We start from the raw sequence: 14,699 nt of genomic DNA on the forward strand, positions 1-14,699 counted from the left end.
TCTGGGACCACTATACCCTATTTTCTGCTGCACTCTGTTTTTACTAAGGTAATTTTATTCTTCAATATCAGAAGTTTGTTTTTGCAGCCTATCATAGCTGGAATGTTAACATGTGAATTAGCTCCAAAACTCATTTTCTACCAAAGAGAAGAAAGAAACAAAACAAAAAAAAAAGTGACTTTTTAAAATCTAGTGGCAGGACCAGATCTAAGATAGCAACTAATAAATTGTAGGTGGACTTTTCTGTTCTGTCAATTGCTCCCCAAATATCCACACAGAGATTTAATATTAATTATAAATGCTCAACCAATAACTTAGGCTCATTTTTAGATAGCTCTTATAACTTAACTTAACCAATTAATCTATTATAAGCTGCCCTGAAGCTCTTTTTAACCTCATATACATACTTCCCTTTCTGTTTTCTCTGTATCTCATGGTGTTTCTCTGACTCTTCCTTCCTTCCCAGCATTCTCTATGCCCCCCAAATCCTGCCTAGCCATCAGCCAACCAGATATTTTTATATCTTGATTTTTTTGAGACAAGGTTTCTCTGTATAACAGTTCTGGCTGTCCTGGAATTCACTTTGTAGACCAGGCTGGCCTCGAACTCACTGAGATCTGCTTGCCTCTGCCACCCAAGTGCTGGGGTTAAAAGGCATGTGCCACCACAACCCAGCTTAGAGTTTTATTTAGCTTTCTTTCCTGTTGGCTTTTAATTAACAATGAGAGCGACACATCTTCCCTGTGTACAGAGCAGTAGGAAGTCAATGAAGAGCTCAAAGAGATCCTCCGATGTAGGATGTAGTACTCCTGTAACATCAACGTTGATGAAGCTAATTTATTGATTTGGCAAGGGCTTATTGTTCCTGACAACCCTCCATATGACAAGACTCATTCCGAATTGAAATCAGCTTTCCAGCATAGTAGGCATTTAAACCACCTAAGATCACATTTAAAGCCAGGCGCTACCACCCAAGCATTGATATGATGGGGTAGGTCTGTCTGCCAGTAATTACTGCTCAGAACTTGAAGCCAGCCACCAAGGCTAAGTAGACATGTCCCTCACAGTGCTGACAAATGACCCCAGCCTGAGCACTCACTTTGGGCTGACCTAGTTGAAGAATACTCTAAGGACCATAAAAAAAAAAATTCTGTAAGAACGCTGAAGAGTTTGCAAAGAAATATGGAGAAAAGCAACCTGTGGACTAAAATCTGCCATGAGTGATTCCAGCAAGTTTGGGCAGTGCCCCCTGCGCAGTGCAGCCTGATACCCCAGACTCTGGAAGAGTACACATGACACCATTTTGCATCCGCATGTGGCAGTTACTAACTTTCTACAATTTTCTTATATCAATAGTGATCTAGGTAACCTGTGAAGAAGGATTTAAAAATTCCAAACAGAATAAAATCCAGTGGCAGGACCAGAGAAATGGCTCAGTGGTTAAGAGCACTGGCTGCTCTTCCAGAGGAGCAGGGTTCAATTCCTGCAAGAACATGGCAGCTCACAACTCTCTGTAACTCCAGTTCTAGGGACCCCCACGGGCACTGCACACACATAGTTCACAGACACATGTAAAGTCAAAACACCAATATATATATATATAAATTTAAAAGAAAACCTTAAAATCCATGGCAAGACTTCCAGTGAGTAACTGGAACCTTACCTTATGAAGAGGTGGTCTTATTTCTTTCTGCCAGACGTCTAATTTTTATACCCAGACAGTAGTATACTTTGTCTGTCTTTGCTTCAGGGCAAAGATAGAGTGAGTCACTTAAGCTCAGGTCTCCGTCATAGATGCCCTCAACTTGTGGGAGCCCTCAGTGACTCTTCCATCTTGACTTGAGGTCAGAGAGAGTTCGAGCTTGCCCTTGCTCCTCAAGGCCAATCAACAGGATGCTTGGTCAAAGGTGCGGTCTCTAGAAGTCTTGCTCCTCAAGGTCAAATAGCAGGTTGTTTGGCAAAAGGCATAGTTGCTAGATGTTTTGAGTATTAAGGAGGTGATTATGTTTGTTTGTTCCTTGTGTCATGGTAAGGAAGTCTTTTGCCCACCCTCTTTTGCTTAGGTATAAAAGGACGATGATGGGGAGAAAAAAAAAGGACGATGAGAAATAAACTCAAGGCTGCTGCAGTATTCCTGAGAGCCCTGCCGACTCTGTCTTCTGTCTCTTGTTTCTTTCTTTCCCAATTCTCATGCCCCTTTTCAGGCACATTCAACAAATTGGCTGGTCCCAACATCTGCTTAAGGTAACAATCTTTCTACGGGTTTCCATGGCTACAGGATCATGTCAGAACCATGCACAGGTGAAAAGAGGGTGTCTCAGGTTCTCCTTGCCCCTATATTCCAATCATATGGTGACAAAACTATATATTGGGACTTTATATCTGCCACTGTGCATCACCACATCTATGGTTTCTGGGGTCTGGAGTCCAGACCAGGGGCTGTATGAACACATACATTCTTAATTAAGGTTCCTATTGCTGTGCAGAGACACCGTGACCATGGAAACTCTTATAAAGGAAAACATTTAACTGTGCTGGCTCTCTTGTAGTTCGGAGGTTCAGTCCATTATCATCATGACAGGGAGCAAGGCAGCGTGCAGGTAGACATGGTGCTGGCTTTTTCTTGATTACACTTCTTCCAATAAGACCACACCTATTCCAACAAAGTCACACCTCCTAACAATGTCACTCCCTGTGAGCTTATGGAGACCAATTATATCCAAACTACCACACATCCCTATCGAAGGTCTGAAAAACACTTGGCATTCACAGGTGCTTAGAGGCAAGATGGAGCTGTCTCTTATGTTTCACAGGACCAGGGATCCAGACGACAAAATTCAGGCCTAGAATGCAGAAGAGGAACTGAGTCTTTATTGTGAAGGAAGTAGGAACTTTGGAAGCTTTGAAGCAGGGTGGAGATCTAGCAGTCCGGTTGAGTCGGGGTAGCTCAGTGTTGCTTTTCACTTCTTCTAGAAGGAAGGGGCCATTGCTGGCATCTGGAAAGAGAATCAGGCTTCAGATTCTGGTTATGCTGAGCATGTGAACTGAATGCTCCCAGCAACTCGACCAACCTTGAGAACTTAAGAGGGAAAGATGGCTGGGTGGGTGTATACAGGAGGCAAAGTTTGGAGGCAAGATCATGGAATTTGCTGGCTGGAGAGGGTGTGAGGGCCCTTCATGGTAGGCCCAGAGTTGAGGTGACGTTTATTTGTGCACTAATTTGTGTGTGGTTAGCACAGGCTTCACTTGGTGCAGGAGTGTGTAGGAAGCAGCCGGCATGGGCCTCACATCTCCAGTGAGGTGAGCTAGGGAGAAGGGGGACAGGAGTGCATGATGCAGGTTTTGTGTATAGACAGAAGGTGGGAAGACTATCAGGGACACAGCTTTTCTTTCCATGGTAGGAGGATGTGCCCATTGAGGACGTGGCTGTGGACTAGTCCCAGGCATAGTGGGAGCTTCTGAATGACACAGTGACTCCTGTGCTGTGATGTCGTGTTGGCTCTGTGTCCTCATGGAGTCCTTTACATCCCCCTGCCCCAGGGTGGGCACTTTCCCTTCTTTTTCTCTAAGGACTTTTGTTTGCTTGTTTGTCTTTGTTGCTTGAGACAGGGTTTATCTCTGTAGCCCTGGCTGTCCTGAAACTTTCTCTGTAGATCATACTGGCCTTTAACTCAGAGAGATCCACCTGCCCCTGCCTCCTGAGTGCTGGAATTAAAGGCATGCACCACTACCACCCGGCTATCAAGGATTGTTCTTGCTATGGGTGTCAGGGTGGTGATGAGTGCCCTTTTCCTCCCCTTATAGTTGCTTATGACCAACGGTGCCAGCACCTCTGGGGAGCACTGAGCCATTGCTGTAAGACGTTCTCTGAGGCTTAAAAACATTCTTTTAACTTTTATTTATTTGAGAAAGAGAAGGGATTGGAGTAATGAAGGCATAAACATGGAGGTCAGAGGACAACTTTCAGGAATCTGTCCTCTCCTTCTGCCATGTGGCTCTTGGGACTCAGATCAGGTCTTCAGGCTCAGCAGCCAGGTCCTTTTCCCACACTGAGCCATCTCTCCCATTCTGAGGTTCTACTTTTTACAGTGGGAGTTGTATTGAGCTGACACTGTCCTCCCATCTGCCTTATGCTTCCCTTAGGACTTGAATCTTCCTAAATCATGGAGCTGTCCAGTGGGATGGGGACACCAATGTGGTGCCAGGCACAGCAAGACAGTCCCATAGAGCACGTGGTTTCAGTGCATTTGGAATGGGGAGTGGCTTTTGGCTCAGGATGGTTCCAGAAACCCTTCCGTGTCCCTTAGCGTTTTCACAGCATAACAAAGATGGGGCCTCAGCTTATTTTGCACCTTCAAACCCCATTCTTGACATTTTGCTCACCTGTTACCCCCACTCCAACTTGGGCTAAAGGTGACAGCACCTCTTAGGCTCCTGTCACGTCCTGTCCTCTCCTCCACCCCCTCTGCAGTGTGTGCACTGTGAACATGCTCATAACCTGAACTGTCCTTGAACAGGCGCACTGGGGGCTTCTGGCATGGATGCCGCCTTCTGTCCAGTGCCCACCTTCACAGTAGACAAGCCCACACTCACAGCTGTCCTCACAGAGGCTCAGCCTGCTCTCTACCCCACTGCTGTGCCGCTGTGTCCCCCTCCCCCTGCAGTGGCCCTCCCCACGGCCTGCCCTTTCCATTCCCAGCACAGCAGCCCTTTAGCCACATTTCTGTTAGCCCTGAGATCCCCACATACACAAAGGCCTCATGTACTTATTCCTGGATTTTTCATGAACACATTTGTGTTTTTCATTGCTTAACAACTCCCAGGGGTTCCATTATGAGTACTTTAATGCATGAGAATTTAACTAGTGAGAACAACTGGATGGATCTGGTTTAAGTAGTTTTCTTTAGTTAGTCCATTATTTTTTCAGAGTTGGTGACTGAGTTCATCATCTGCTGGGTCTGTTATTACCTCTTTTTTTATTATTTCAAGGAGATCGACATTTGTTTTTTGAAGGGACACTAGCCCACTCAAACATGTGGCTATGGCAGGCCTTGTTCTTCTCTCCATACTCTCTGTCTTGCTATAAAACAAACTGTTAGATTACCTTCCCTGGGGTACTAGGAAAGAAAATTTCCCACTTCCACCTTTCCTGTCACCATAGTGGAGGACAGGTGACAAGTTCATCTGGTCTGCAAGGAAGGACAAGCAGAAAACTCCCAGGGTTGCTGGACTGCAAGACAGTGCATCTCTGTGTGTCTCTCGCCTACCTTTGGCACCCTTTCCAGAGTCCCCTATGGAATGCTGAGATGGTGCTGTGCACGGGGCAATGGGAACATCAGCTGGCAGAGACTGGTGGTGGTGGCAAGGATGAGATGGATGGAATGCCTGGGTGGGTCAGCCAGAGGGAAGAGGAAAAGAGGAAACCAAGGAATCCAAGAGGAAAGAAAGTTTAGAGGCATCAAAGGCAGGAGTGGGGGTTGGAGGATGGTGTTCAGTCCCTGGGTCTCCATCAGTTCTTGCCTGAGGGTGGGCCTCTGTGCACTTGGTTTTTCTTCATACTGTCTAAGTATTCCTGTCAGGGCACTGCCAGCTCTCAATGATGCTGGGATCTCACTATCGTCTCAATCATTCACACCTGCTGAGCAGAGGGGCCATCTGCTGGATGAGGAGCAGGCAGAGGGGCCGTCTGCTGGATGAGGAGCAGGCAGAGGGGACATCTGATGGATGAGGACCGGGCAGAGGGGATATCTGTGGAGGAGGAGCAGGCAGAGGGGACATCTGATGGATGAGGATAGGGCAGAGGGGACATCTGTGGAGGAGGAGCAGGCAGAGGGGACATCTGATGGATGAGGATAGGGCAGAGGGGACATCTGCTGGATGAGGACTGGGCAGAGGGGACATCTGCTGGATGAGGAGCAGGCAGAGGGAACATCTGCTGGATGAGGAGCAGGTGTGAAGGGCCGCATCCACATGCTCCATTACAAGATGGCACTGGCATCCGGTTTCACCGCCAGGTGAACGCACATGTGCTCGGTAACTTTCCACTGCTGTCCCCGCCTACTCCCGAGGCTTCACCTGGGCTAATGGGCAGCGGGCCAATCCAAGGGTGACACGTCCGAAGCAAGGACTGTTTCCTATATAAAGGAGGGGTTCCCTCATTTAGGGGTCCCCGGCCATGTTAGCTGATGCTCTCTCTCTCTCAGGACGCATTAAAGCTTTTCTGCAGAAGAATCCTAGTGTCCCGCGTGGTTCTTGCTGGCGAGACGATAGCGTGGGATATCTGGTGCTGAAACCCTCGGGACGCGGGGGGAACCCTGACCACGACTTCGCACCAACGGGGACCCCTTGGATTCAGAACTGCAGGTCTGCATGTTCAGAGAGGTATGATTATTCCTGGACTCAGGATGGCATATCAGAAACTGAATGCAGTGAGAGGTTAGGCGCAAGCGCAAGAAAAGGAAATAAGTAAAAAGGACCCCCCGGTGGTTCTAAAAATGGGGGAGAAGACTGATCTACAAGGTCAAAAGCTTTATGTTATGTTGTTTGTGTTGTCTTTTGTGTACCGGACAGGAGAAAGATATTTAAATTTGGAAACTGCTAAGGATATGATGTTTTGGAAAAGAGGTTCTGTTTTCGTCTCCACAGAAAATGAGAGCCTAAAGGTGTACTTGGGATTTATGTGGTTTGAATCACCGAAACCTCCTGAAATGTTGTAGTGTATACCCCTAAAATGCAATGTCCCAATTCAGCAGGAAATAGCCAGAGAGACTAACGACGCCCAAATTCCCTGAAAGATTAAATGAGGTCCTTTCAATGGTTGCAGAGCAGCAAGCCTGCTTCTCTGAGTTCTGCTTTGCTCCATGCACCAGTTTGGGCTCAGAATGGGTGCAGCTGGGGCTGGAGGGCGGCTGGAGCGGAGCTTTGCTAGGTGGCTATGATAGGTAACAAAGGCAGATCAATTGCCTGGGGCAACAGGTGAAACAAACAATGCTAAACCTAGAGATTTTCCATCTGAATAAGGAACTGAAGAGATAGCTTAGGGGTTAAGAATGCTGCCTGCTCTTCCAAGGTTCGTGAGTTTGATTCCCCAGCGACCACATGGCAGCTCACAACTGTTTGGTTTAAAAAAAAAAAAAAAAACTCAAGTCCTCCTGAAAGATTGTTGTATATACGCTTGGTTTATCTAATGTTTCAGGATCCGCAGGAAGGTAGATACAAAAAGCCCTTGGATTTTTAAGGTGATAGGGTCATTGGCTAAATCTGTGACTGTGGCACAGATGTTGAGAGTCTGCTAATTATCCCATCTGCCCCGTGAGCTGTAATGGCTCCGGCACGGACCTTGAGATGTTGCCGGCACCAACACAGCTGCGGAGAACTAGGCTAGCCCCGCGGGGAAGGCAGGGGCGCCTGGGGGTGGAGCCGCCACTTCCTGGCCCGGGACACGCGGAGCCCCACAGCGAGCAGGCCCAGGGCTGCGCGCAGCCCTCAGATGGCGGGGTGGGCTCTGGAGCCTGAGGCCACCGAACCCGGCAAGGAATACGGGAGCCAATAAATCTTAAACCTAATATCAACAAACAGGGCCTGGGTTTTTCCTAGGCGCCACTGGGGCAGCACGGCCTATACCATGGAAAACAGAGACCCTCAATCAGTTATCTACCACAGTGGCTACAACCCTGGATCAGCAGGCTACCATAGATACATCTATTAGAGGTGGAATAATGGTTCTTAATCAAATAATTGACCTAGTACAAGAACAGGTGGATATCTTATGGCAGCTTGCCCAATTGGGCTGTGAATGGAAAACTCCAGCCTTATGTGTGACCAGTGTACCATATGAGAACTTTACAAAAGTGGCTAACTTGTCCTGAGAATTGTCTTTGTATCTTGCAGAAAATTGGACAGAGAATTTTGATGATTTGCTGTCCTCCTTGAGACGGACCATCATGACAATCAACTCCATGTGAGTGGACATAAGCTTGGTCGAAGGATTCCAGTCCTGGGTTGTGTCCTTCATCTCCTACTTCAAAGAATGGGTGGGGGTGGAAGTGTTTTGGAGCAGCCCTATGCTGTGGAATAGTGTTTCTCCTCTGGATGGTCTGCTGACTCAAATTGAAAGTTGTAGGGACAAAGTGGTTATTGCACCAGCGCTGGCTGCCCTGGAACAGGGAGCCTCTACTTATGTGTGGTTATCTATGTTGAAGCAGTAAGGTTTATGCCAACCAGCTCCTGCACCCCTAGGACAGTGGTCCATGGCACAGGGTGGAGTGTTTGGCTTAGCTAGCCCTAAAGGTTGTCGAGCTAAAGAGCATTGCACAGAGAATGGCCCTCTCTGAGAGATATGTCGCCCTGCATAAGGGTTTCCTGCCGCATATTCCCTTTCCCAGAAAAATGGCAGAGGGCAGGCCGGATAAGTTCCAGGTGTCATGAACCTAGGGGCAGATTCCGTGTAAGCCCATTTTAATGTTTCCACTTTGGGAAGTGCGACCTCTATCTTTACCTTCTGAGGGAGTTGCCTTTCTGCAAAGAAGTAAAAAAAGGGGGAGATGTGAAGGGCCGCATCCACATGCTCCATTACAAGATGGCACTGGCATCCGGTTTCACCACCAGGTGAACGCACATGTGCTCGGTAACTTTCCACTGCTGTCCCCGCCTACTCCCGAGGCTTCACCTGGGCTAATGGGCAGCGGGCCAATCCAAGGGTGACAAACAGGCAGAGGGGACATCTGCTGGATGAGGACTGGGCAGAGGGGACATCTGATGGATGAGGAGCAGGCAGAGGGGACATCTGCTGGATGAGGACTGGGCAGAGGGGACATCTGATGGATGAGGATAGGGCAGAGGGGAACATCTGTGGAGGAGGACCAGGCAGAGGGAACATCTGTGGATGAGGACCAGGCAGAGGGGACATCTGTGGAGGAGGACCAGGCAGAGGGGGACATCTGTGGATGAGGACCAGGCAGATGGGGACATCTGTGGAGGAGGACCAGGCAGAGGGGACATCTGTGGAGGAGGACCAGGCAGAGGGGACATCTGTGGAGGAGGACCAGGCAGAGGAGGCATATGTTGAATGAGGACTGGGCAGAGGGGACATCTGCTGGATGAGAACTGGGTGCTCCAGAGCAGGGCAGAGATACCCAGGAGGGGAGGTGATCCAGTCAGCATGTACCTGGTGCACAGAGTGAAGGAGGTTTAGCAGGAGCTAACACAGTTCCTGGGGAAGGGACCTTTATGCCTACCTTAATTGCTTGACCTGCAACTCAGGGTGCTCGGGTGACAAGGCTGAACTTTGTTGCCATGGGGACTGGCTAGTCCCTTCCTCCAGGTCATTGGAGGCTGCTGCTCTGGTTGAACTGCATGTGGCACTGGCTGTTGGGGGCTGACTGGGTCCCCAGACCTGGCAGACTGTTTCTCCTGTCCCTCAGCCACTGAAGGTGATATTCTCAAGCCACCGGCTCCTTGGGGGCCTCTATGATGTCCTCTCAGTCTGTGGCTCATCTCATGTCTTCTGACATTTGCTGTTCAGTCCACAATTCCTCTGACATCTTTACGGCATTCTTTATCAGGGACCACTCTGCAAACCTTGGTTTAAATGATGCCAGGCCTAGCCCCATACCAATAGTGACCTTGTTAGGATTCACTACTGAATTACAGTTGAGATTTCAGGGGTAGCCGACATGGATGGGTTCGCCTTCATTTTGATAGATCCCATAGAATGTGTTGGTAGGTTCCATGACAGAAGTACCTATGCTATACTGATACACCTTCACAGGACTGTTGTACATCTCTGTCATAGCCTGCATCTCACTCAGTGTGGTCGCCATCCATGGCAGTTGTTTTTCCGATTCCAATGGACAGAGGTGGTGAAGTCTTCTGTGGCATAGTTGGAGTAGTCAGCATCCTTCACCAGACAGTCCATGCAATTCTCGCATACAACCTCACGCACGTCCTTCAGCTACAACCTGGAACAGACTGGCACTGTCCTCCCTCATCTGCTGGATGACGGAGCAGTGTTCCTGCTGCTCTACAGTGGCAGGATCCACAGTCTCGATTTGTGCAGCAGCAGGTTCATGTTAGTTTTCACTATTGTAGCCTTCTCTGACCTTGTCATGCTCCCGACTGCCCCCAACCAACTGCGCCAATGCTGGGAGCTTGACACAGTTGCTTGCAGTATCCTGGCCTGGAGCAGCAGCGGTCCACGCCCACACCACCACCCACGCTCACCACCACCCCTGGTACGCATACTCCCACAGTTACTGCACCAAGAGCATCAACAGAACCGCTGTCGGGGCTACCAGGGCCTCCACAAGGAGGTGGAGAAGGCTACTGTGGCCCAGGGCCTGCCACTGTGCCAAGCAGCATAGCTAGTGCCCAGTGATGCAGAGTGGCCCCTCGACACCGGAATCACAGTTCTGTTTCAGGGGAAGTGACCTCTATCAGAAGCAGCTCATGTAGGATGAGGATGGCTTCTCGTGCTAAGGAGCGCAAAGTGAGTGTGCCAGGGAATCTCTTCATATATCCAAGGGATGCAGGGAGGACCTCTTACCCATCTCCTGATTTCTACAGTATCGTGCCTCTCATGCCAAGCATGGTTTTCCCATCAGCACTGCGTGCAGAGAGGCATTTTACGCTGGAAAAGAACATCACAGATGCAGACTTTCCCAACAGCAGAGAACACCCATGGGAGGATGACAGCTTCCGGTGACTGGAGTACATGCAGCAAGTCCTTTAGCCAGAAACATAGACCTGCTCAGCACCAGAATCCACACACAAGAGAGAACACACGGGCACAGTGTGGGAAGTGCTTGAAACAAAGCTGTGACCTTCCACCACACCAGAGAATCCACACTGGGGCAAAACCTTAAGACTGCAGTGAAGGCGGAGAATGTTTCAGCTGCAAAACTGCACTTGTTTGGCTTCAGAGAGAGCACACTGGAGAGGGGGTTTGTAAAGGCATTGACAGTGGGAAGTCCTACAGCCAAAATGCTGGCCTTATTTCACATCCGACAGTCTACACGGGGAAGAAACCGTTTCAGTGTGCTTTGGCCACAGATCCTCCTTCCTTCTGTGTCAGAATTCACACAGGAGAAAGATTTACGTCGGCAATATAGTTCACCTACAACTCCAGCATCCTCAATACCAAAGAAACCACACCAGGTGTGGGATGTTTGGACACTCTGTCAAGATGTATTGTTGTGATTGGTGTAATGAAAAGCTGAATGGCCAACAGTCATTCAGGGGGTATAGGTGGGCTTTCTGGGAAGAGACAGAAAGAAGGAGGAGGAGGAATCTAGGGCTGTGATAGAGACAATAGGAGACCAAGGAAGCAGGAAGGGGGAATGTACGTGACAGAGCGTACACTAGAAATTGGTTAATTTTAAGTTATAAGAGCTAGTTAAGAACAAGCCTAAGCTAAGGTCACGCTTTCATAACGAATACGTCTCTGTGTTATTACTGTGAGCTGGCAGCCCAAAGAAAATTCCTACTACACCACAGGAAAACCTTAATTCAATGACTTTTCATTCTCTGATACCTCAAAGTTCACCCTGCAGAAATGCCTTAGAGTGCAGGGTGTGTCGTCTGCTTGGTCAGTCTAATGGCTGATGGCAGGAAAGCTCCAAAAGGGGCCTTTGTGAAGGAGCTGTCAGCAACAAGTTGATGTTTGTATCTGGACATCAGTCCTGGAGACAGACATTCCAGTGGACGAGCGCCATTGTAGTTGGTAACCTGGCTTGAGGCTGCCACTTCCAGTACCTGTGGCTGAAGCCATCCTCCCCCTGGAATCCAGGATGAGTCAGGCTGCCATGCAATAAGGGAAGGTCCACCTGTGTGCTTCCCCCTTTTTGGAGGAAATCGCACATGCTATGAAATCACCAGTCTGCTCTAACTGCCTTCACACTGACTGTGTTTAATAATCGGGGCAATGAATCTGGAGATCTCCATTTAAATGCACTTCTAGAAATGCTCTAGTTACCTGCTTATGGATTAGGGTCTATTAATATTCTCAACCTCCCAAATTTAATTTCTGTGTAGTCAAGGTCACCAAAAGAGCACATATTTATCTAATGTGCTATCTTCTAAGGCACTTAGCTGATTTTCCATGTACATTCCCCATGAAGGCCTAGCTACATAGGGAAGCAAGGATGTTATGGTACAGACATGTGCCTTGGAATTCAACTTTTCTGCCACAAGTCAATGATGCATTTGATGTAGGTGGGTCTTCTTTCTATGTGTTGCTTTCATTGGTTAATTAATAAAGAAACTGCTTGGCCTGATAGGTCAGAACATAGGTGGGTGGAGCAGACAGAACAGAATGCTGGGGGAAAGAAGCAGAGCCAGAGAACTGCCCGCCATGAAGCTGCCAGGTCACACATGCTGAATCTTTCCCGGTAAGCCATGACCTCGTGGTGACATACAGATTATTAGAAATGGGTTGAATCAATATGTGAGAGTTAGCCAATAAGAGGCTAGAACTAATGGGTCAGGCAGTGTTTAAATGAATACAGTTTCAGTGTAATTATTTCAGGTGTAAACTAGCTGGGGAGCTGGGATCCCAGTGGGAATGCAGCCTGCTGCTCATATCACAACAATTGGTGCTCCAACGTGATGGACTAAATCCACTTAAAAACCTGAGAGGGCTTTTAAAAAAAGGAAAGAGAGTTTAACACAGTTGTTTGCTAGGACGTGCCATAGAGAGATGTCCTGTTTCAGCAATAGCGGCAGAAAAAAAGCTGCACTGTTTTAAAACACAGCTTCCTGGGCCCTGCTACTGGTGCAAACTCTGGCTATGGAGCATTTCTGGGCCCGGACATTTGTGTGTCCACTTGGGGTCAGGAAAAAAGTAGCTGAGACCATGCTCATGACTCGGTTCTTCCTGCCTGAGTAGGCAGCGGGATCAGGTCTACTAGAAAGTGGCGGTTTTGAAATACCAGTTTCTGGGCTGTGCCGCCATCACTATCTCTGTCTGGCTCCTGCGGGAGACAGAGCTTTTGAATGGAACATTTGGAGTAAAGTGCTCCAATTTGCTTGATGGCAACTAGACTCACTGTGTGCCTAAAAGGGGGTCATTGTGTGCTGCGGCTCAGAGGCACAAGCGCCTCCAACATGCTAGCAGTGCAATGTGCAAGTCTCAGAGGCACCAGTGGCTCCATCACATTGGACTGGGTGGGGCAAGCCCGCAGTACCTGTTTTTGACCTAGGAATGTCACAGCTTAGATTCTTAAGCGCTTAGCGATTTAAAAGCACAAAACAAAAACAGACATCACAATAGGACAGATTCAGACATAAAAGACCTCTAAATGAGTCACAGTGTTGGATGAGTGGTAAGCTTGGGAGAGAGAAGAAAAGGAATATAGAGAATAAAGTTAATGCCTTAAAAAAAAAAGGTAAAGTCTTTAAAGAGACCGGGTACAGTTAGATATAGATTAAAAGAAATAAATAAAAATAAGCCATGTAAAAATGGAAAATTCACAGAGAGTCTGGTTTATGTACATTGTGTTTTCTTTAAAATTTTTGCCTGTAAAGGAGCTAAGTATGGAGAGACATTTCATTATATGGGCTGCCAAGCTAAACCAGAATAAATTTCATAAGGGTATTATGACTTCAGAATTTGGATCTAAGGATATGATACTTTGGAAAAGAGATTCTTCTTTTGTTTTCACAGAGGGTGAGACCCTGTGGATTGCTTCTATCCCAATATGGTATGACAGACCACGCCCTCCTGAAAGGTTGCTGTGAACACCCTCAAAAAATTACTTCACACAGGAAACACCATAAAAGACCTGATTAACAACACCCATATACAACAGGAAGAAGTTTGGAGAGAAATAACTACATCCATATTCCCAAATATTGTTTATAAATGATCTTTAACATTTAAAGGGGAATATAATATAGATATAAATAATTTGCATTGGTATAGATTTTGCTTTAGCGATATAAACTTAAGGTCAATTTTGTTATATGTATATGTGTTTCTGATCTTAAGGTATTATGATTGTGTAGTTTATTTAAAAATGTAATATATAATTAGAAAATATAGGTTGTTAATGGATAATTATCAATAATAGACAAACTTGTAGTCATGTTAGATTTTCTAGTTATATAGAGATATATTTCAGTTAGGCATTCTTCATATCTTTCAAAGACTACAAAATATGCCATTTTAAATGTTTTAATAACTTAGGGTTTTTCATGACAATGAGACACGTCTGCTCCTGGCAAAACCAGCTACTTCAAGAGGAAGATGGGCATTGAAGAGGCTCCTTATGGAGTTGGTTAGCCATTTGGGCAAGAAACTGCTCTTGCCTGGACTGATGCATAAACTGGACATGAAGAACCCGCAGAGAGAGGACTGCTAAATTTGCCTAAAGGTGAGATGGTCTTTCGGGGTTCCTGATTCATGAAAGAGTCTGCAGGACACAGCAGATAGTGACTGAACTGCCTTTGAAAGTTCCTGCTTCATGGAAATGTCTGCTGGATACTATGGGCCTGTTGGCTAAAGATGGATGCCCCAACAATACAGAAGAACTTTGGGTAACTGTCTAGGCAGCGAGATGTCTCTGTCATTTCTATAGTTTTGGAAGTTGCTTACTTCTTGTTTACTTAGGTAATATTATATCCTTCTGGAGTCTTTGATGGCGTTGAAGAATAAATAGTTTTAGTTTTCCTTAGTTATGATAAAAGATAAAATAGATATAAAT

General features: G+C 47.1%; 2 pseudogenes; one reads left to right on the forward strand and one right to left on the reverse strand.

Moving 5' to 3' along the window:
- The first annotated feature begins 774 nt into the window (after positions 1–774).
- LOC125403089 (ubiquitin-conjugating enzyme E2 L3 pseudogene) lies at positions 775–1,208 on the forward strand (annotated as a pseudogene).
- Positions 1,209–5,509: 4,301 nt separating this feature from the next.
- LOC125403091 (OTU domain-containing protein 5-like) lies at positions 5,510–9,989 on the reverse strand (annotated as a pseudogene).
- Positions 9,990–14,699: the final 4,710 nt, after the last annotated feature.

Source organism: Myodes glareolus, chromosome 1 (assembly GCF_982192425.1).
Source record: "Myodes glareolus chromosome 1, mMyoGla1.1, whole genome shotgun sequence".
NCBI classification, from domain to species: Eukaryota; Metazoa; Chordata; class Mammalia; order Rodentia; family Cricetidae; genus Myodes; species Myodes glareolus.